This window comes from Poecilia reticulata, chromosome 13 (genome assembly GCF_904066995.2).
Source record: "Poecilia reticulata chromosome 13, P_reticulata-male-v2, whole genome shotgun sequence".
Lineage (NCBI taxonomy): Eukaryota > Metazoa > Chordata > Actinopteri > Cyprinodontiformes > Poeciliidae > Poecilia > Poecilia reticulata.
The window spans coordinates 14,193,608-14,215,254 of NC_088842.1; the positions used below are offsets into that span (position 1 = coordinate 14,193,608).

The 21,647-nt window shown below is 42.5% G+C and overlaps 1 protein-coding gene and 1 long non-coding RNA gene across 2 annotated transcripts in view; one reads left to right on the top strand and one right to left on the bottom strand.

The window, feature by feature from the left end:
* The window catches only part of mettl16 (methyltransferase 16, N6-methyladenosine), a 154,225-nt gene that overhangs the window by 101,752 nt on the left and 30,826 nt on the right, over positions 1-21,647 (bottom strand). The gene's annotated exons all lie outside the window — the stretch shown is intronic.
* Positions 2,269-4,429, top strand: LOC145554701 (uncharacterized). Its single transcript, XR_014090685.1, has 3 exons — positions 2,269-2,759; positions 3,436-3,519; positions 3,685-4,429. It is a non-coding gene; the product is annotated as an uncharacterized LOC145554701 (long non-coding RNA).

Consider the following 21,647-nt stretch of genomic DNA (forward strand, 5'->3'; position numbering starts at 1 on the left):
GACCCACTTGCTCACTTCGGTAATGTTTAGTGTCTTAGGAAACGTTAAACTGTTTAGATGGGAGAGTTGCTCATCTGTTCCTGGTTTTGGTCAATTCAAGCAACTTAGTTCTAGTTTTAGCCATTTATCTTAACCTTAACAGATATGTTGGAGGATAAAAGCGCATTACGGTGATGACATTTAAAAGTCTACCTTAAAAACAAACAAACAAACAAAAAAAGCTATTTCTTGGATGTGACTAAAAGAAAAGAGATGCTGCACATAAGCAGCAGCATCCTCCACACCATGTTCCAGCTCAGAGAACTGATGCTCCCACGTAGCCAAAGGAGTAAACCAAGGTGGTTAGAGTGAATCCATGAAGGCCTCGATCCCCCAGAATGGGCTAGAGGGGGCAGACAGGGTCAATGGATGGATGGATGGATGGATGGATGGATGGATGGATGGATGGATGGATGGATGGATGGATGGATGGATGGATGGATGGATGGATGGATGGATGGATGGATGGATCCAATCTTTATGTTAGCCTCGTGGAAATGTCTTTTCCTCTCTCGAATAGTTAAAACACAGCATCTTAACTATAAAGTAGTTCCAATTTAAAACACAACTAGCTAAAATACAGCACAGTCTCAATCTGGCCCTGCCAGGAATGGGCCCTCAGCAGCCGCAAACTCCGCTTATCCCTCAGGCCGGCCGTGTTCGCTCCCTCGCCACCCAAAACACGCAACACCAGGTTTGACTTCACAGACTTTGGAGGCTGTGAAGCCGATTGTTCTTCCCTCATGGTTTGTTTTCCATCAACCACTTAAAGAGGGGATGCTTATCCTTCTGCAGAATGACTCTGCAACCTTCCTCTTCCTCCTCTTCCTCTTCCCCTCTGCTGGCTTCAGCACCCATGGCCCACCGCATTGCTGCCACCGGCACAAAGCTCTGGCTGCAGGACACCAGTGGGGGGTGGGGGGGAGGGGGGGGGGGGATCTGGATCATCTCTGCCTGTGTGTGACTTCCGCTCCATCCACCCCAGCTCCACTGCTTCCTCTCTGAGCTCTCACCATTTTCTTTTTTTTTTTTTTCTTTTCTCCTCAGTGAAACCGTGTCTGGACTGAAGCAGCAGGAAATAACGTGATAGAAAGGGAGGCCGGCGCTTGGACGCCTGAAAAGCCCGAACAGTCGCCGTTTTGTCCCCCCTCTGTCATCACTTCCTCTGCCGGAGTTGATTAACATTTCACTCACGTCCAACTGAAAGTTCACGCTTATAGATGAGGGGGAGGAGTGGGAGAGATGGAGATGGAGAGTAAGGGAGGTGGGGAGGGTGGATGGATGGATGGATGGATGGATGGATGGATGGATGGATGGATGGATGGATGGATGGATGGATGGATGGATGGATGGATGGATGGATGGATGGATGGATGGATGGATGGATGGATGGAGAAAGTGGAGCCCTCTAAACACCCACGGAGGGGCGGGTGTGACGGGTTTCAGCGTGGAAATATGGAAATTACAACTGCCTGTTCAAGGAAAGCGAGGATGGATGGATGGATGGATGGATGGATGGATGGATGGATGGATGGATGGATGGATGGATGGATGGATGGATGGATGGATGGATGGATGGATGGATGGATGGATGGATGGATGGATGGATGGATGGATGGATGGATGGATGGATGGCGCAACCCGGGCGCGGGGCGCTCTATCAGCCTCCACTCTGCGTGCGTCTGAGCCAGAATGCAACAGTCTCCTTCCTTTCTTCCTCTGCCCTCCTCGGAAGGACAGTCAGCTGCCAGAGTAAGTACATTTATTTATTTATTTATTTTTTGCTGTTATCTTTACAATGCGGAGATGTTTGGAAATGAGCGCCTGCACCCGCAACCCTAACAGCACAAACCACTCCACATTCCCCAGACCCCACTCCGTCCCCGCAGCCAAAACCCGCACACAGCTGAGCGCCAAAATAAAGCCCCGGTGCGCTCTCTTACCGATGTGGATGATGGAGTCGGCGTTCGCTGTGTTGCACTGCAATATCCACAAGGAATGAAACAACAGTATCAGCATTTCCATCTCCAGTTCGAGCCCCAGAGGCGCATCCACGGATCCACCTCGCCGATTCTTTGGGGTTCTTCTTGTCACTGGCGAGCAAATCCGAATGGGAGCCGCGGCGGCGGCGGCGGCGGCGAAGTGTTGGGAGGGAGTAATGAGCAGAAAACTAAATCCCACAGAAGAAAGTGTTGGTCAAAGTCGAGCTGAAGAAGGAGATTAGAGAGAAGAAGAAGAAGAAACAGGGAGAAGCTTCCAGTGGGCTCCAGAGAGGAGCAAAGCCGGGGAGGTGAGAGGGGAAGAGGGGGGAGGATGACAGGAGACACCGGGGGTTTGTTTCAGAGGTGAAGATCCGCCGGACGAGCAGCTCTGACTCTCTACCTCCGAGTCTGAGACATCACACACTGCAAACTGCGGAGGAGCAGGAGGAGGGACGTTCTCTCTCTCTCTCTCTCTCTCTCGCTCTCTCTCATTCTGTCTCTCCCTCCCTCTCTGCCTCCTTTCTCTCCATCACTTCTCTTTCCTCTCCTCCGACCCACGTGACTGCAGAGCATCTATCTCCGGTGCTGGAAGCCGGAGCGGAGAAAAGAGAGGCGCGGGATGGAGATGGAGATGGTGGGATGGAGGGATAGAGGGATGGAGTGGATGGGAGCCGGAGCGCAGCGCGGAGGAGGAGGCGCAGAGGCTCTGTCGCCCCCGGGGTGATGCTCGCTCTCTCGGTAAGGTTTCGGTTGTTTATTCGGGGGCAGAAGAAACCGGGCTGAGACTTTCTTTCTTTTAAAAAATAAAAAATAAATAAATAAAAACCGCCCAGAAACTGGCAGCACTTTTAAGTATTAGTCGCTCCTTGGGAGAAAATCGAGGAGATTTTTTTTTTTTTTTTTTTTTTTTTGCGCAGACAAGAAAGTGTAGCATGTGTTGGATTTACGCAGGGACGCGCTTGCCTTTGCTTTGTGACTCTCATGCTTGTGCGTAAATGTTCGAGATCTGATCTCTCGGCTTCATCCATCCCATCACATGAAGGTGGAAGGAAAGACCGGGAAGCTGTTAGCTTCTCCCTTGGCACCCCCCCCTCCCCTCTCCCCCCGATACACACACACACACACGCACACACACACACACCCCGTGTGGAGTTGCAGTGCGGAATGACAGCTTTTCTCTCCTCCCTAACATCTGCGTGAAGCTGCGTTTCCATTTCAGCACCTTGGAGAGGTTCTCAGTTACGCGCCCGCGAACGGACGGAATCAAACCTTTGCATCAGCCTTCTGTTTTTCTTTTTTTTTTTTCCTCTTTCTTTTTTAATTCCAATTCTTCATTCATTCATTCATTCTATAAATTACACTATCTTTTTCTTCTTCTTTTTCTTCTTCTTCTTCTTCTCGGTCCGAATACGAGGAAGCGTGTCCGTTCTTGCGTTTCTGTGCGTGAAACCGTCTCGATGGAGGAGGAAGAGGAGGAGGAGGAAGGAGTTCCCAACAGGTCGCTGTGGTCAAACCCTGAAGGGTCTCACACACACACACATGCACACGCACACACACGCGCACACACACACACACATGCACACACACACACTCTGCAGAGTTGAGCCTCTGGCCGAATGTGTGTTTGTGACGTCACTGACATGTCCCGTAATGTCCTTTACAGGTGCGGAGCAGCTGTCGGTGCGGCACTGTTACGGAGCAGCGTGGAGAGAGAGAGAGAGTGAGGAGGAGGTGGATGTGGAGGAGGAGGAGGGGAATCGGAGAGTGCTGCACCTGGCCTTACAATTAAAGGATATTTCTTGCGACCGAATGAGACTCAGAAATGTCTTTTAATTGTTTGACTACGTGTGGTGTGAAATGCTGAGAGAAAGCGCCGCGGTCCGGTCACGTGACGACGCGGGTTCCCACCACGGTACGTCTGCAGAAGCTCTTCTGGATCTTCAACCCTTCCACACTCCCACTAATGCGGTTTCATTTGAAAACTGAGATGGTGAGAAAAGCAAATAAATGAATAAATAAATAAATAAATAAATAAAAAAGATTGATATTGTGGTTAGTTTAACTTTGTTTTCTTGTGATTGAACTAGAATTTGCACGTGGAGGTTTTCTTGTTTGAAGTGGTTTCTGCTCTTAGTTCTATATGTTTCTTAAGGTGACAGTGAGAGACGGTGAAGTTGCTCCTCGGACAGATGTGTCCGAGCATCTGCTCCCCACTTTGAATCAACACCAGTGAGTTGTTGAGTTTCGGATGCGGATCAACATTGACACGCATTTTATTCTCAGACGGGAAAATGATCTTATCTCCCAACCGGATACAACTTTGTTTGATGCATGATCTCTAAGACTCTTTTTTTTTCTTTTCTCATTCATTATTATTCAAACTTTGAATTAAACGTCAAAATGTTTTTTTTATATATATTTTATTTTCTCCAAGAGTGATCTGAGATTAGCCATTGATTGGATTGTTCAGTGCAGAACTAGTACGGTTTTTTTTTTCCAATTCCAACTTCATGTGGTTCTCCAGAGGAAAGATTACCCTTTGATTTTCACCCATCAAACGTTTGAAAACCATAATTTTAACATTTTTGTTTAGTTTTTCTGATCACAGAATGCATCTTGTTGATTTAAGAATCGGATATTTCTTCCTTTTTCAATGTGTTAATACCAGTTTTCATCTTTATTTTTTCATTTTTTTTTTTGGTTTGTTTTGTTTGTTTGTTTTCGCCGTAGAAGAAAGCAACCAAGTTTGAACTTATTTGATCAGAAGAATCCAAACCAAAAACAGACATTTAAATATTTCCAGTTTAGCGTAAGACCCCACAGAGAGACCGCAATCTATAACCCACTGAACTGAACCAGTCAGCTTCATGAAAGGAGCATCACACCTCCTGCTGGCCGAAACATGTCACTACAAGGTGTATCACACCTAAAGACACACACAGAGGGGCTCTGTGACTTATTCCCACCATGAAATGGAAACTTGTTAAAATACGAAGACATTTCTAATGTAATCAACCAGTTTTCATAGCAGCACTGATAAACTGCAAATAAAAATGCTTACATCACCATATATATTACATACAAGATGTGTGAAAAAAAAACTTTCAGCTGTAAAACATAATCTATATGTCCATCCATCCATCCATTTTCTTCCGCTTATCCGGGGTCGGGTCGCGGGGGCAGCAGCTTCAGAAGGGAGGCCCAGACTTCCCTCTCCCCAGCCACTTCTTCCAGCTCCTCCGGGGGAACCCCAAGGCGTTCCCAGGCCAGCCGAGTGACGTAATCCCTCCAGCGTGTCCTGGGTCTTCCCCGAGGCCTCCTCCCGGTGGGACTTGCCCGGAACACCTCACCAGGGAGGCGTCCAGGAGGCATCCTTACCAGATGCCCGAGCCACCTCAACTGGCTCCTCTCGATGTGGAGGAGCAGCGGCTCTACTCTGAGTCCCTCCCGGATGACCGAGCTTCTCACCCTATCTCTAAGGGAGAGCCCAGCCACCCTGCGGTGGAAACCCATTTCGGCCACTTGTACCCGTGATCTCGTTCTTTCGATCATGACCCAAAGCTCATGACCATAGATGAGGGTGGGAACGTAGATCGACCGGTAAATCGATCTATATGACATTTTTGCAATAATAAAGACATATAAACAACTGAATCAGCAAGTTCATGGGATATTATCTGCTGTTAAAGAATTTGTGTTGCTGTGTGACAGACTTTGGCCTTTTGACCCATCTCTGCAGCTTTGCAGTCAGTCTAAATATATATATATATATATATATGTATATTTTTAAACTAATCTTTGTGTATTTCTTTCCTCATTATTCATCCCTTCTCTCCTCAGCTGCCAAGGCTTTCAAAGAACCTGATGTGTTGCCACCGCTGCTGCTCTTAAACATTTATTTGCACTCTCTGACTGAATTACCACACAGCGGCTGAGCTGTAAATCTGTCGCTCCATTCAAAGTGAAGTCTGGTCTTTTCAGAGGAAGAAGTGACAAGAGGATGAGGAGGGATTTTATGTCACCCAGAGGAAAACTTCACCCGTCTCCTCGTCCTTTAAGCTCAGCAGCCGAACATTACGACGTGGCCGATCACAGCCAATGATCACCGTCTCTCGATCATTTGACATCCTGTCAGCAACTCGTCCTGCTCACCCTGAAAAATCTTGCCTTTCTCCAGAGACAAGAACCCCCATCTTTTATTTATCCCCCCGTACCCCCACCCCACACACACCCTCACTTCCATCCATCTGGTTTGTCGGCTGTAACTCTAGAGTGGATGACAATCTAATTGTATCCTCATCCTTCTCCGGTTTAATGGGCTGTCAAGTGGCATCGTTACACAACTTTCATTGCCTCGTCATATATTCGCATTAGCTGACGGTGTGTGTGCGCGTGTGTGTATGTATGTGTGTGTTTGGATGACGGAGGGAAGGAGCAAGCTGAAGGGCTGAACATCAGCAACATCATAGATTCATAAAGAAAGCGTGATCACACAGAGTCAACGGTTTCAGACGAATGATCGTGAATCGTACGCCATCGTCGACCAGAGGAAGGCTGATGCTCAAATGAAATGCTGTGATCATGTACAGATAAAAAAAACAAAACAGATTAACAGATTTACTTCTGCAAAAATTCTCAGCTGAAACATTTGCATTACTTGTTCAAAAATGTTGTGTCTCGTCGTTTTTCGGAGAGTACTAGTCACCGCAAACCACGAAGTTCAAAAGTGTCATTACCAAAGTTTACAGATTCATGTGGGGATTTGGGGGGATTCAGGTATCTATAAATGTATTTCATTGAGAAAGTCCAGTATGGGAGGGAAAGTTCACGAAGGGAACCAAAAGAAAGCATAAAAACCTTTGGAAATCTTTGAACCAAGTAGGGATCCTTGGGGGACTCCACACAAGAGGCAGCTCAAAATAGAAAAAAAAAAAGAAAAAAGATCTACCCATGCCAATTTGTCCACACTTAATGGCTGTGTCTCTTTCTTATTCTCTTTACAAAAACTTTAAAGAGAAGCATATTATTAACTTCTGTTTTGTTTTGTTTTTATTAAAAGAAAAGAATTAGAGTTCAGGTGTTGCGTTTTGTAAGCCACAAGTTGTTACCATTTCAGTTGTAAACATATTTAAGTCAATAGTAAATGATAATTTCTAATAATTAGACTAATAAAATGAAATTGAGGAGACAAAATCGCAGCTCCAACACTAAACAATGCACTTTCATCTTACGCAAATAAATCTAAACTTAAAATTTCATCTAATTCAAAATGAACACTGCTACAGTCAGTTGTTTACGGAGTGAAAATAGTCTCAAAATAACTGTGCGTGCGTGTGTGTGCGTGTGCGTGTGTGTGTGTGTAATACTGGATTTCACTCCATAGTTGTCCATGTTAGAAATGCTGGCATGAAACTACATTCTTGAGGAAATAAAACACATTTTTTGTTAATGTGCTATTTGCGGCTCTTAATACTTTCAATTAGCAAATTCAATTTAGCAAAAAAGATAAATAAAAATGGGACAGATTAAACTCAGTGTAATTTCAGTTCCGATTTGACAGGAAAAAAAAAAATACAATTCCATGGCGTCTGCCCTGGTCTATGGAGCGAGAGCTCTGGTGCTCAGCAGCCTGGAGGTGGAGGGAAGGGAAGGGAAGGGAACCGATCTCTGTAGAAAGAGGTGACAACCCAAGAGCAAAGGTGAGCTCTCTTCATCTGGCACAGGACAGGAGGTGCAGACTCTGCAGAAACAGAGCTCCGCCGCATAGAGATTATAACGGAGTACTTACACTGAATGATTTATAGTATTCAGGTGAACGTCTGTTTTTTTTTGTTTTACTTCAACTTAGTCGAGTTTACGCCAAGTAAGTCCCTATTTTCCGATCATCACATCTCTCATCGCAGCGTGCTTAAGCCCCTGGTTTGACCCGACAGGAAGTTCGAACACGAAAGAAAGAGTCAATAAGAGCTTGATAAATCCATTTGTCGCATGAGGCTCAAAGAAAACATACGTGTTTGTGCGTCGTGTGGATTAGAGGCGCGGAGAGGCTGCAGTCTACCTTCCAAACAATGCGATGGTGTCGCTCAGATTAGGTTGAGCTGCGGAAACATCAGATGGAATCCATCAGCGCTGAGATGAAAAACGAAACTTTTTTTTTTCTTTTGTTTCGGAGCTATAAATATTCCCCCATTGTTTGTTACCGAGCAGGTTTGAATCTGATCTGAAATGATCCCGTCTCGTCTTAGATCAGACAGGTTTTGATCATATTTATTTTTAGAAAGAACAGAGATGTTCTGATTGTGGAGCTCCAGCCAGAATCGGGTTTTTTTGTGTGTTTTGTTTTCTTTTCTTTTCTGATCTGATCTGATGATGGGTCTTTGAACAATCTGTGAAAAAAAAGAAAAAAAGAACGATATTGTTCTCTTTTAAAGTCCAAACTTCCCTCCTGAAAAACAATCTGCAGCTTGGTTTGGTAATGGTGGTGCATTAAAACAAACAACAACAAAAAACAGTTTGAGAATCTGACATGCTTTCTGACAAAAGTTTAGGCATAAAAACCAATATGGTTCAGAATAATACGTGAATTTTTCTGCAACACTTTATTTGAAGGGGTGTGCATAAGACTGACATGACACTGTCAAAAACATGACATAACATCTGTCATGAACATAAAGAAGTCTTTATGAATGTTTATCACAGTTGTCATGAAGTGTCATTCGGTAAATAATGACACTTTTAATGCAGTTGTTCTAAAATTGTAATGAAAGTCCATTAAAAGTGGCTACTTTGCATTAAATTATCATAATTTACAAAATCATGCAAAGTCCTGTGGGTGAAACAATCCCGTGTTTAAGGATACTCTGTAGTCTCCCATTCTTAAATCAGAGAGGGTTCAAGTCAATTGGGGTCCGAGTCTCAGAAAAGAATCAACTCAGAAACCACCTTTAGCGGGTAACTCGCCATTTCCTGATTACTTCCCGTTTGCACCGCCAGACACTCAACAATCGCTCTCCCAGAGTCTGACCTGACAGACGATCCTGACGTGAAGTTGCTTATCATCTCTCTCATTTTGATCATCAATAAAACCACCAGTTTGTCATTTTCTTGAGGTGTGGGGATGAGTTTTGAGTCTGATTTGTACTCGGACCTTTACAAGAGGCAGCGGTAGAGAACAGCAAAGATGGAGACAATTAGAGGAAGAATGCAGAAAGGAAACAAACTTTTAATTGATGGAAATGCTGAAAGCTTTTTTTCTTTAATCGTTGTGCTTCTGCAGAGCTCTGAGGCTCCAAATGCAGATAAATGGTGGGCTGAATTGCAATCTATAAACTATCCAGCCCAATGAAATCACAAGAATGCATATATCATTTGCTGCTTCATGCATAAAGGTTTAAAGATTGAGCAATCAAAAGAAACGTCGAGATTAAATTTTCTTAAAACAACTGAACCTTTCAGATTTAGCTAAATACTTATACTTTAAGGATTTTTTTAAAAATCTGACACACTTGAGGAAGTCAAGCTTTAATTGCCCAAGACTGAGTACAGCCAATAAGGAAGTTCACATGAGATAAAAACGTGCCTTTTTATGCAGTACATGTAAATGCTTTGTCCAAGCTATGATGCTTTCCTTATGTCTCATTATATTGTCTTATTCGTAGATCTTGAGATCTCTGCTTTGATCTTGCACCTTCACCCAGAAGAAGCTGTGGAAAATAAACGAGGTGTGAATGTTTCCGTGATAATCTTTCCTTTTTTTTCTCTACGTTTTGGAAACGGCTTGATATTATCCCGTGTCGTGCAGCCCATAAAACATGCAGCAGAAAACCTAATGTGCCTTTATGCAGATCGGTGTCTGAGAAATCACCTATTTAAGATGTTTTCCTTCGTCCTGTAATCACTTGGCCCGCGTTATCCGCACAATCGTCCAACTCGGCAACTGAATATCTTCCAGTGTTTAACACAGACCCTCCCGAAGGTAACGAAAACAGGAAATTAGTTAAACAGATGCTTTTGTGCCAATACACCCGTTTATGACGGTTTCTCATCTGAGACGTTATAATTTGTTTTGATGGAGGCTAAATGAAGTCATTCCGTGAAAAGAATCGTGCTTGCTCGTGGTTTCTTGTTTAGCTTGTCACCCAACTGAATGGGAGTTAATAACAGAGACACGACCCTCCTCCACTTGTTGTCATCAAAATTGTTATTTTTGCAAATACTAGAATTGACGGAGAAAAGGTAGAAAATTGCTTTTTGCAATGTTCCAAACTCTGTTCTTGACGGCTGTTATTTGCTTATTAATAATACTTATTTAGACATCCTGAAAGAAGCATATATAAGCAATATTTATGTCATGTCACCACCACGAGTTTTATTTATTTATTCTATGTCATGGACTTGTTTGGCTCTCCTAAATCACCGGTATTGTTTGAATTATTATACATTGTATAGATCTCTATTTCTCTTTTGCTTACCAAGAATAAGCACATTTAAAATAATGTCTTTGATACTAAAGCAAATATTAAACTGTTGTAGTTATATAGTTTTAAGCGTCGTGGGTCCATATTGGTTATTTTTTTGGTTACATTTCTGTCACAATGGAATCGTTCTCAACTACATCAAGACAGATTATCGCTCGTTTACTTTTGGTTGCTTTATAGTCCAATCAACTAAACTTTGGCCCACGCCCTTTGACCTTTTGAGTCGTTGCATTGTAATTCTGAAAGCTGAACAAAACTGCAACACTAAATGAAAAGGTCAGTCAAAAACCAGATTTATTTTTGATTTATTTACAGAAGCTGCTGTTGGCTCATTGCCTATATAATAATTTAGGTCAAATTAGGTTAAACCCACAAATGGCAAAGGAAAAACAACGAACGTTGCCCTGCTAATTGGTTGCTGGCTCAAAAATACTACCCCTTCTGAAAGCCCCATAAAAACTTGAACCAGCTTTGATTTTGTGTGATCGACCAACACGGATTTGTGGATAATCACGAAAGGGAAGAAAAAGAATAACTGTCTCAACCTGTAACATGACTGTATTGTGTTTTTTATCTGGTTAAATAAAGGTTTAATTAAAAAGAAGCGTCGGAGCTAACTTGAGAGCGTGTGGGGCACAATACGGGATATTTACGGGAGAATAGCACGGAGGGAAAGGGGGGTAAAAAATAAAAAAACGGTAGTTTCCCGGCCAAAACGGGAGACTTGACAGGTATGGTTTGTTCAAGGTTTTGGTTTTCAACACAGGTTTTTTTGTAGTTTTTTTCCCCCGTGTAACTTTAAATTTTAAATTTGTTCTAAGCTCACCAGAGAGCATTTGTCCACATGTTTGTTGTGTCCCAACATGGCCTTGGTCTGACTTTTTTCTTCCTTTTCTTTTTTGACCAAGAGCTTTCTTCTTCCCGCCCTGCCATAAAAGCCACTTTGTTAAATTTGCTTCAGTTGAAATAATCACAGTCAGACAAAAGACACAAAGACAACACTTTGAAAGGAAACGTCTGCCCCTAAAACAATCAGGAAAACCATCAGCTGAAGTCACTTAGATCACTCAAATTCTTCTGAATTTGCTCACGAATGCATCGCTTGTCTGGCTTCTCGACACAAAACAAAACTTGCTTCTCCATCACAAATTAAAAGATGCCTTCCGCTGAGGGAGAGGGAGAATACTCCCAGATAAAGTGCTGGAAAGAGTTTGCTTCAAAGTTCAGTGAAGCTCATCGCCTCGGGTTAAAGTCGGCTCGGCGTCTGACTGCAAGTCGATTGAGGAGCAGACAGCAGCTCGATATAATTCATTATCAGCTTTACTGAAGCAAACGTGCTCCACGCAGGCAGAGAAGGCAACACTTAGCCCGGCTGAACATATTGAACATGTGTTCCACGCTGATTGGATTCATACAAGTTCTGTATTGAAACGTGCTGGATAAGCAGCGAGCTCACAAAGAGTTTAAAGCTGATTAAATACAGTTTGTTTATGTTCTCTGGTTTGAAGTCTGGTCGTGTGGTTGAAACTGAAATTATAGATCGGGTTGTCAAAACTGATCGTTTGATCAGCGAAACGCACCGAACGCGTCGACTATGGATTATTCTTTGTTTCTTTGCATTTCATGTTTTTTTACTGCTCCAAGAAAATGTGAAGTTCTAGTGTTTGTCAAGCGAAACAGACCATAAAAATATTGTAATGTTGAGTCATTTTGAAGCAGAAGCAAAAGAAATGTTGTCTGGGGAAAAAAACACATTATCCAAAACCTTAATGGCGAAAACATCACCGTGATAAATAGTAAAAAACTGATAGTAACTGTGGAAAATGTCGGGCCGTTTCCAACTTTTGACGCAACTTTGTTGGAGTCACTTAACTTTTTAAAGTGAGGGATTTAGCAGGATTATTTCATGGCTTCTCATCTGATGATGAAACAACTGTGATGAGGTTAGCTTAGTGGGGTTTTTTCTTTTTTTTAGGGCATGAAGGGGATTTTGTGAATGATCTGCATTCAATGCTGCATAAAAAAATGAAAACATATAAAGCCTTTAAGTTTGCAACATTTTTTTTTTTTCCCCATCCAGACAGTTGTGGTGATAAATTTTGCCTCGTGACCGAGTATTGATTTCACCTCCTCATCTTAAGAAATCAGTTATTTTCCTTCCAATCCAAATGTCAGCATGTTGGCGCTCCGTAGTTTTGGCCGGTTGCTCCTGTGCCGGTTCCAGATCAGGTGCAACACAGAAACAACTTCATATTCCGGGCTTTTTGAGAGCTGCTCGGTTAAAAAAAATAATCTGTTGTCCTACTTTTAAAACGGACAAAACCAAAGTTAGTTGTTTATGACTTTTTTAAATACATTTTTTTTAAAAACTAATCACAAAACCCATTCAGCGAAAGGGGCTTGGCGTTCTCTCCAAAACTGAAACACTTGTCAAGTTTTAAAAACACCCAAAAATTAATTCGGGAATCATCCGTGTGCCCCGCTTGAAGATTAAGGAACTTATCTGAAAGGCTAATACTGATCAGGATCTAATTCCTTTTTTCTGCTCTATGCCTCGCTGTTCGGATTCACCGCTTTCCGCCTCCCGTCCCAGCTCTCGACGATTCGTTCAGCCTCCTCTCTCTTCCTATATTCTACCCATTTACTGCCTCAGTGGCTCCCCACAAACAGAGGCAGTATTGGCACACAGTGAGGACTGCACTGTAACAGCCACCTTCTTCATGGACCCACCGCATTAGTCACAGAGGCCTGACTTACAGAGGGCAGGAAGCATAGCTGTAAAAAAAAAAAAAAAAAAAAAAGACAGAGCAACAAAATGGAGCTAAACACTCTCTGAGCAAAGGAAGTGCAGAGTTTCAGGCAGGAATGAGAGAAAGCTCCTTGTGGCCTGACAGCATAACTCCTTGTGCATCTTAAATTATTCGGTAGCTATTAGCTGAGAGGTTCAATATAAACTTGATGAAACCATAGGAAGGTGCACAGAATTTAAACCTGAGGTCATGGTTTTCAAGCAAGGGTTCAGGGTCAGTCTCTGCCACAAGCAAAGGCCTGTAGGTATCCTGGAAGGATGATAAAGGAGCCAATCCCAAGCTAAATTTGATTGAAAACAGAAGTTTGACTTTCATCTAAATGAACATCCATATTGCTGAAAAATGAAAAGCCATCACCAAAGTTGTTAAAGGGGACGTCTTATGTGTTTTTAACCCACTTTTATAGCTCTTTTAAGTAACTATGTCAACTTCAGCTGTTATAAAATGCTACATATATAAAATGTGATTGAAAAGAAATTTGATAATGCCTTAAAATTGGGCCTCTGTCTCTTTAAAAAAAAAACTCTCTTCCAAAACTCCGCCTTCAGGAAGTCATCACAACATCGCTCCCTTTTACTGAGAAGTAGCTCCTATAATGAAATTAGCAAATGCGTAGTTCCACCAAGTGCTTGCTAATTGGTGCTGGCTAGTCTGAAGGAGCAGAGTGGGAAAGGGCTGATCTGTGAGGAAGCTCTGAAACTTGGAAACTGCAGCTACGAGGAGGCGCCACAACTTGAAGCCGGAGCAAGCTCCACCCAAGCGTTTTGCACAGCTGAGCGGTTGCCACGGGAGACTGGAAAGCGAAAACAAACGACGGTGGACCTGCCGATTTCAACCTCTGTCTTGTAGATGTGCAGACACATTGATTTATGGGTGAATGTTTGTTTTAGCAAAAAAAATCTGAAGAGATTAACGACAATATTCAATCTTCATGCTGGTGTTCTTTTCACTTGTGTCAAGCAAGAGATTGTTAATCATGTCTGACTGTGTTTCACAAAGTAGTCACTTCTGTCCGTCTGCCTCTCAGGAAATACATTTCCAGTCAATTTTACAGAGAGACACTCATGTGGCTGGTTATTAAACTGTCCCGGGGATGACCTGTTCCGTTTCTTTGAAGAGTTTCAAAGTTTTACAGCAATACTAGCAGTAAAGCTTCTGATTTTTACTTCATTATGAGGATATTTTCACTACTTGAGCCACAGGAGAAGCCACTTCCTCTCATTTTATGAATTTTTCATTTGCAGGCTGAAGGGCGACTCGAGGACACACATGCCTCTGCGAGCAGCAGGTGTGCAACGCATTTTAAAGAGAGCAATCCTACAATGAAAAACATACCCGAGGATATTAGACTCTAGAATCAGCGATTTACAATGGGGTTCGGGTCCAGTTTTTGTGATGAGAAGCGACACAACCTTTATTAACAAACTACTTTAAAAGTTAAGACTTACCGGACCTGATATACGCATGTTTTCAGGCAAAGTTTTTAAGTTAAAGTTGTCACCAAGCTTCATGGTTCAACTCTGCATGTCAACTTCAAAGATGTCTATCGATCAGCGGGGTATTGATTTTGTCGGCGCAGACAAAAATGTGGCCTTGTTCTTCAAAGCGGAGCCAAAGTGAGGTGTCTGACCTCAAACCAAGAATTTTTCTCCACTTTTCAGACTGAAATATCCATTAAAGGAAGAAGACAAGAAACTTTGACAGTCATACGTCACAGTTGAGAAGCTTCACTTAAATAGATGAAGGACAAATCTGCAGTTCTGGAGTTGAGGTGTGAGGATAGCAACAGGATTTAATGGTGACTGATCGTATGGACCTTTGCATCTGGGTGGCTCAATAACGCGTATAATTTTTTTTTGTTTTCCAGTAGTCTTGTTTATATGAAGCACTTTGCGATTTTCATCTGTTGAAAGAAGCCTTAAGTAACAGTTTTCCTACCGATTCCTCCATGTTGATATTTGTAAAAAATAAGATTGTTGAAAAGTTAATCAAGAAATCTCCCTGGAGCACTGAGATCTTTATACCAGAATAATCTTCCTGTTTCCTTTACATCTCCAAATCCTCTTTGCTGGGCCCTCTGTATCAGCTCGGTGCTCATCTTCCATTCCTCACATCAAATAGAAAAGTGACACACACACACAAAAACATCGAAAGATCCTCTTGAACTCTGCTTGAAAGTGAATCGCCCGTGAGTTTCTGCCTTTCAAGCGCGGCGATATCTAAAGCGAGGGTGATTGAAGTGTCCCTGAAGTGGACAGCAGCAACAAAACACAAAATGAAAGGGATGAAAGAGAGAAATGGAGGAAAAAGACCACATGGCATAAAGCTGAAGGAGGGAGAAGAGAGTCGCCGTCTCTCAGACCCTTTTCTTGATTCTCAGACGTCTCCTATATGTCAGCCTCGATTACTGATGTTGATGTTGCCCCCCTTTTTCACTCAGAATTTTGTTTAGCTGAAAAAAAAAAAAATCCTCTCAAACGACATGCTGAAAGTTTACCAGAAAGGTCCTGTGATCATATTTACTGTCTGTTAAACCTTTTGGGGGGAAATCAGGATGAAGATATTGTCTGTGGTTGTTCTCATTCAGCGCCGGAATGACTTTTATGTGTGCGGAAGAGTGAAAATCATTTCACGTCACACAGGCCTTTCACGCTGGAAACCGTGAAGCACCTCAGTAGCTCTGATTCTTTGAAGGACGTTTGTCTCCAAGAGACGTTTCACTGTTCGCTGGTGTCTCGTCTGCAGAAACAAACTCAAGAAAAACCTGACAGCAGAAATAAACCGACGGTAGGTCTGAGCAGGAGGAACTCTACTGTTTCGCAAATTACGAAACTTAACAGTGTAAATGTGTTAAGTTGCTCCAAGGCAAGATTGGATAGAATCACGTTGTCTGAAGAAAAAGCAGGAAAACTGCGAAACTGAACCTGGCATCCTCCACAGAATGCCTCAGAGGAGTTTCTTTATATCCAAGAAATGTGTGTGTGCTGGACAATAAAACTCCCATGATCCACCACTCACTAAGGTCATTTTAGAGAGTCCCTTTTAATCTAATATGCATTACTTTCACTTTATGAAAACATAAAAACTTCACACTGAACTACATTTTCTGAGAGAACAAATATATTTTACAAAATGTGTGGATTTTTACAGGTTGAGTGATTTTCTTCCTTTATTTACTTTTTCCACTTTTTGGTGTTCAACACTTTTAAGCAGATCCTTTTAATTGCTCCAACCTGCACAGGAAACTAATGTGCAGTGATCTAAGGCGGAAAAGGTGGATAATAAAAAGTAATGAGAACAGTGTTGGCAGTCAGACAGTCGGGGAGAGATTTTCTCCAAGAGGTCTGATGTCAGAACGCCTGAAAGAAAATGTGTGGGCTGCTCGTCGTATCAGGTGAGAGCCGGCCGGATTCGCTGCTTCTGTTTGTTGGCGACAACTCGGGTTGCTTAGCAACTGTAAACAGGACCTCCGAGCACAAAGCGGTCGAGATTAGTAGGCCTAACCATCGCAATATCGAAAACTCAAAGAGAACAAAGTAAGCCGACAAACGCAATTTTCTTCTCTGTAAACTCACATTTAGGCTCGGAGTTCAGACTGATGTCTGGTTTCTATGGTTCTACTGGAAACACTGGCCTACCTAGTTGCTCCCCCAATTTGAACAATTCTGTTTATGCCAACTTGTGGAGAAGTAAATCGATGAGAACCGCTTGTCCCCTACCGTGTGATCATCTGATCCAAACTCCCCCGTCTACCTCCAGTCCCCGTTCTCCTCGGCCGTCTCCGTGCTGCTCCATCTGATTGGGCCTGACAACAGCATTCACTTTTTATTAGCTGGAGTTGGAGCCAGCACGGTGAGCCCCAGGCGCAGGTGGGGACAGCAAGGACTGCTTGGAACAAGGCTGGATTTTGGCAGCTGCAGCTTTAGACTATAAAAGAATTTGCAGGTGAAGAAATTCTGCTCATACAATAAGAATGAGCCGTTTCTTTTTCGGATGAAGAATCTTTTTCTGTGTATGGTGTTAAAAAATATATATGGAGCTCCATCGTAAGATTAAAGCTTCAGAATATGATATAATAGTAATAATAATAATTTTTTTTTAAAAAGCCTGCCTCTACAGGATGACGTCTTTGAACAACAACTGGTGTAGCTTCATCTCTGGAGTCCCGCTGAGATCTTCACATAAGAAACAGAAATCTGTGTTTGGAAAGAAATGATGCAACTTTTAGAGAAATGATGAATTATGATCTCCTTTTCACAAATTATTTACCACAACATAGCTATATATGTTGCCTGAATGCTTAAAATATACAAGTTACAAGTTCTGCAGTCACTGTACTCCGGTATCAATATCACATTTTGTTTTATATTTCCAACCTTTATTTGTTAGACTTAACTAGATAATGAGATGAGATCATTCTAGCTCATTAAAATGAAATACTATCTCAATAGCATAATGAGGTAATTCCATCTTATTATGAGATATTATCTCATTGCATAAGGTTATCTCATTATGTTAATGAGATAACATAATGATGTAATTATATTTAATTATAATGAGATATATTGAGATACTATCTCATTATAATGAGATTTTTTTTTTTCAGAGTGACCCATGTCACACATAAATGCAAGCAAGTTCGTTGTAGCTTAATTCTGTACACATGACTGGTCTGTAAACAAACAAAAAAAATCTATTATCGGGATTTCTGTTTAGTCTTCAGAATTTTGGGGCTTTACGTTGGGGTTTACCCCGGTGAACGAGAGGGTAGCCTCCCTCCGCCTACGGGTGGGGGGATGGGTTCTGACTGTTGTTTGTGCTTACGGGTCGAACAACAGTTCAGATTACCCACCCTTCTTGGAGTCCTTGGAGGGGGTACTGGAGAGTGCCCCTCCTGGGGACTACTTTGTTCTGCTGGGGGACTCCAACGCTAAAGTGGGCAATGACAGTGAGACCTGGAGGGGTGTGGTTGGGAGGAACAGCCCCCCCCGATCTGAACTCGAGTGGTGTTCTGTTGTTGGACTTCTGTGCTCGTCACGGATTGTCCATCACGAACACCATGTTCAAGCATAAGGGTGTCCATATGTGCACTTGGCACCAGGACACCCAAGGCCGCAGTTCAATGATCAACTTTGTCATCGTATAATCGGCTCTGCGGCCGTATGTCTTGGACACTCGGGTGAAGAGAGGTGCGGTGCTGTCCACTGACCACTACCTGGTGGTGAGTTGGCTCCGGTGGTGCGGGAGGAAGCCGGTGAGACCTGGCAGGCCCAAACGTGCTGTGAGGGTCTGCTGGGAACGTCTGGTGGACTCCCCTGTGAGACAAGAGTTTTAACTCCCATCTCCGGCAGAACTTCGAACACGTTTCAGGGGAGGTTGGGGACACTGAGTCTGAGTGGACCATGTTCCGTGCCTCCATTGCCGAGACGCCTTATCGGAGGTGATCTCAATCTCCGCTTCTTTTTTTTTTTTTACTGGTTTCTACATTTTCTGTTTTTGGACCCAAAGCATTGTCGCGGTCTAATGGAAATTTGTAAACAGCCGAAAACCCATTCAGACACAGCAAAACAGAAAATAGAGCAGAGCAGAACAAATCCCAAAAATGAATTATTGATTTGAAGAATCGACATAACCCCGCACTTTCCAAAGTTTACTGATTCTCCACCATTCAGCGTGCCTCGCGGAGAGGTTTTTGTTTTCACGTCTTCGTCGGCTGATTTGGAAGAGAAAAATATTTACAGCTGAACGTCGGAATACCTTAAAATGAAACTCACAAAGTAAAACTGTAGAAAGTTCCTTTTTTTTTTGATTGTACAAAAACATCGGACATAAATTCAGACATTTCTCTCCGCAGCTCCTCCTGGACGGTGCCGAGGCAAACCAAGGCCAAAACGAATCCATAGTTTCACCAACGAGTTCCAGGATCTATCCTTATTAGAGGCCTGCACAGTACCCGATGATTGTTTTAGATGGAGAGAAGAAATAAAATATTCTGAGCTCCTTGATGATGGAGTTACTCCCCCCATCTCCAAGGTTGCCTGTATCCTGGATCTCATGCTTTTAATCTTAATCTAGATCTCAAGAGCTTGGAGAAGCTCGGAACTTGGAAAATACAAAGAAAAAGTTTTCTTATCTGATTATAAAAGTTCACCTATCTGTTTTAAAGTTAAACTCACATTTTGCACTATTTGTCTTGCTTCCATTTGGGCCTCAACCGCTTCTAAAAACAACATTGCCAACAACTGCAACACCAATCAGTTTTCAAAGTCCACACCGTGATTCTGCTGGGTAAATGACCCAAAGCCTTAGGTTCAAAGTAAGGTTCTGTGAAAGTAACTTGCGTGGAAGTTAAGTGTTAGTCAACAAAGTTTGAAATGGTAACGGCAATGAGAAGGATGAGAGCGGGCAGCAAGGAGCTAATGTGACAATCACACACTGACAGGTGGGGGTAGCTTTAGGGCGAAAACACACACAGATGCATAAACAAAGTAAGACTCAGAGCCCTAATACACACACACGTACACACACAGACTACAATGCTTAGCAATGCTTGTGCATGGCTTACATCACGGTAATGTTACAAACCATTGAACATGGACTTATTTTAGAAGCACAGCTATTTCACTCAACTTGATAGCATAAATTGCAAACACACACATGTAGTGTGTGAAAATTTTAATCTTAAAAAAAAAAATTACCAACACTCATGTGTCCTCAGAGGAATATAACTCCAATCTCTCCATTTGCTCAGATAATTATGATAACTGAGATACAGCTTTTATCTGATGATATAGCTAAGGGGAGAAATAAAACAGTGTAAATACCTCTGACTTCTTTTGATGTTATACGTTTTCCTTGATATTTGTACTTCCTCCAGTAACGGTCTCTGTAAATATTTGCAAGGACCCACATTTTTCCAAATGTCTCCCTTCTCTTTGTCTCTTTGTTACGATGTGTGTCCAACTCCCTAAATGTCAGTTCGGGGGTTAGAGGGTCTCTTCTGCAGTGAGACAATCCAACGGACTGAACATCTTATTGGCCAGCAAAGTGTGACTCCTAAACTCTGAGAATGAGACCTTTGTTGGTGTATTCACAACGGTTTATTGTCATTTACATCGTCCGTACCGTGGGTACCAGAGAGGATACATTTCAAAACACTGGTTTCACGTTTCCGTGTGTAGATAGAAGCCATCATAGCTCCACCTCCATAGGCATAATATAAGAGTAGACCCCGCATTGGCTGCTCCGGCGCAGGAAATTCGGTGGCCATTTTGGAGCGGTCGACCCTCCTACTTTGCTCAACCAAAACAGCAGAAGATGCCTCAGCACTGCGGGATATTCTTGTTCGGGTCGATGGATTATTGATATGAGGACTCCACAGACAACATTTCACAAGTAAGATGAACATATTATTGTGTATATATTGTGATTAGAATATTACTTTGCTGTATTTATGTCCACCGGCGAGATGCCAGCTAATATTAGCTACAGTGCTTGGTGTAAAACGGGGCTCAGCCCCGCTATGAAGGCTAACTGTGATTCCGTAAATCTAAAAAAATTAATTATTCTCCAACATTGACTTAGATTATCTGACACAAGAGCCAATATTAGAAACAATGTAACATATATTATAAAAATTATATTACGTGTTATAACATTCACCAGCATAGTTTACACAGGTGGTAAAGACTATTATTCACTCTGTCAAAAGTAAGATACATCCCAAATCTTCCGTTGTTGTTTTGAAGGTTTCCTAAAGACACAATGTGAGGAAGAAGTGGGAAATATCTTTAAAGAGAGACGGATGCACTGCACAGCACGGATGAATCTCGCATCGGCTTTTGGACTCAATCTCAGCTGCTGAATCACTGAAGCTAGAACTCGTCGGCTGGAAAACACATATATCTCAGAATATTCCATTCCTATTCCATCGTTATAGCCACTAAGCATATTTAAATATACTGAACTATGTATTAAAAACATACTTTAAAAATACAATTGTTTATAAATGTAGCTCTGATAGATGTTTGAATATGGTTTCCAGTAACAAAAAAAGCGTGTTATGATTGATTAAATGCGCTGATATGTCATTTTGCCTGCTAAACACATAATGCTGAGTGGAGTGGTGGACTGCTCCAAGATGGCCGCCCTAAATCTCGTCAGCGACAATAGGCGAGAGCGGTCCATGAGGCGTCTATTCTTATATTATATCTATGTTCACCTCCCTCTCTCCAACCCCACCTCACTCTCTCACGTAACGAACGTAGTGCCGTTCTGTGTTGCCAGGCCAATCTGTGGCAGTTACAGCGCCACCGACTGGCCTGGCATACCTACTGCAG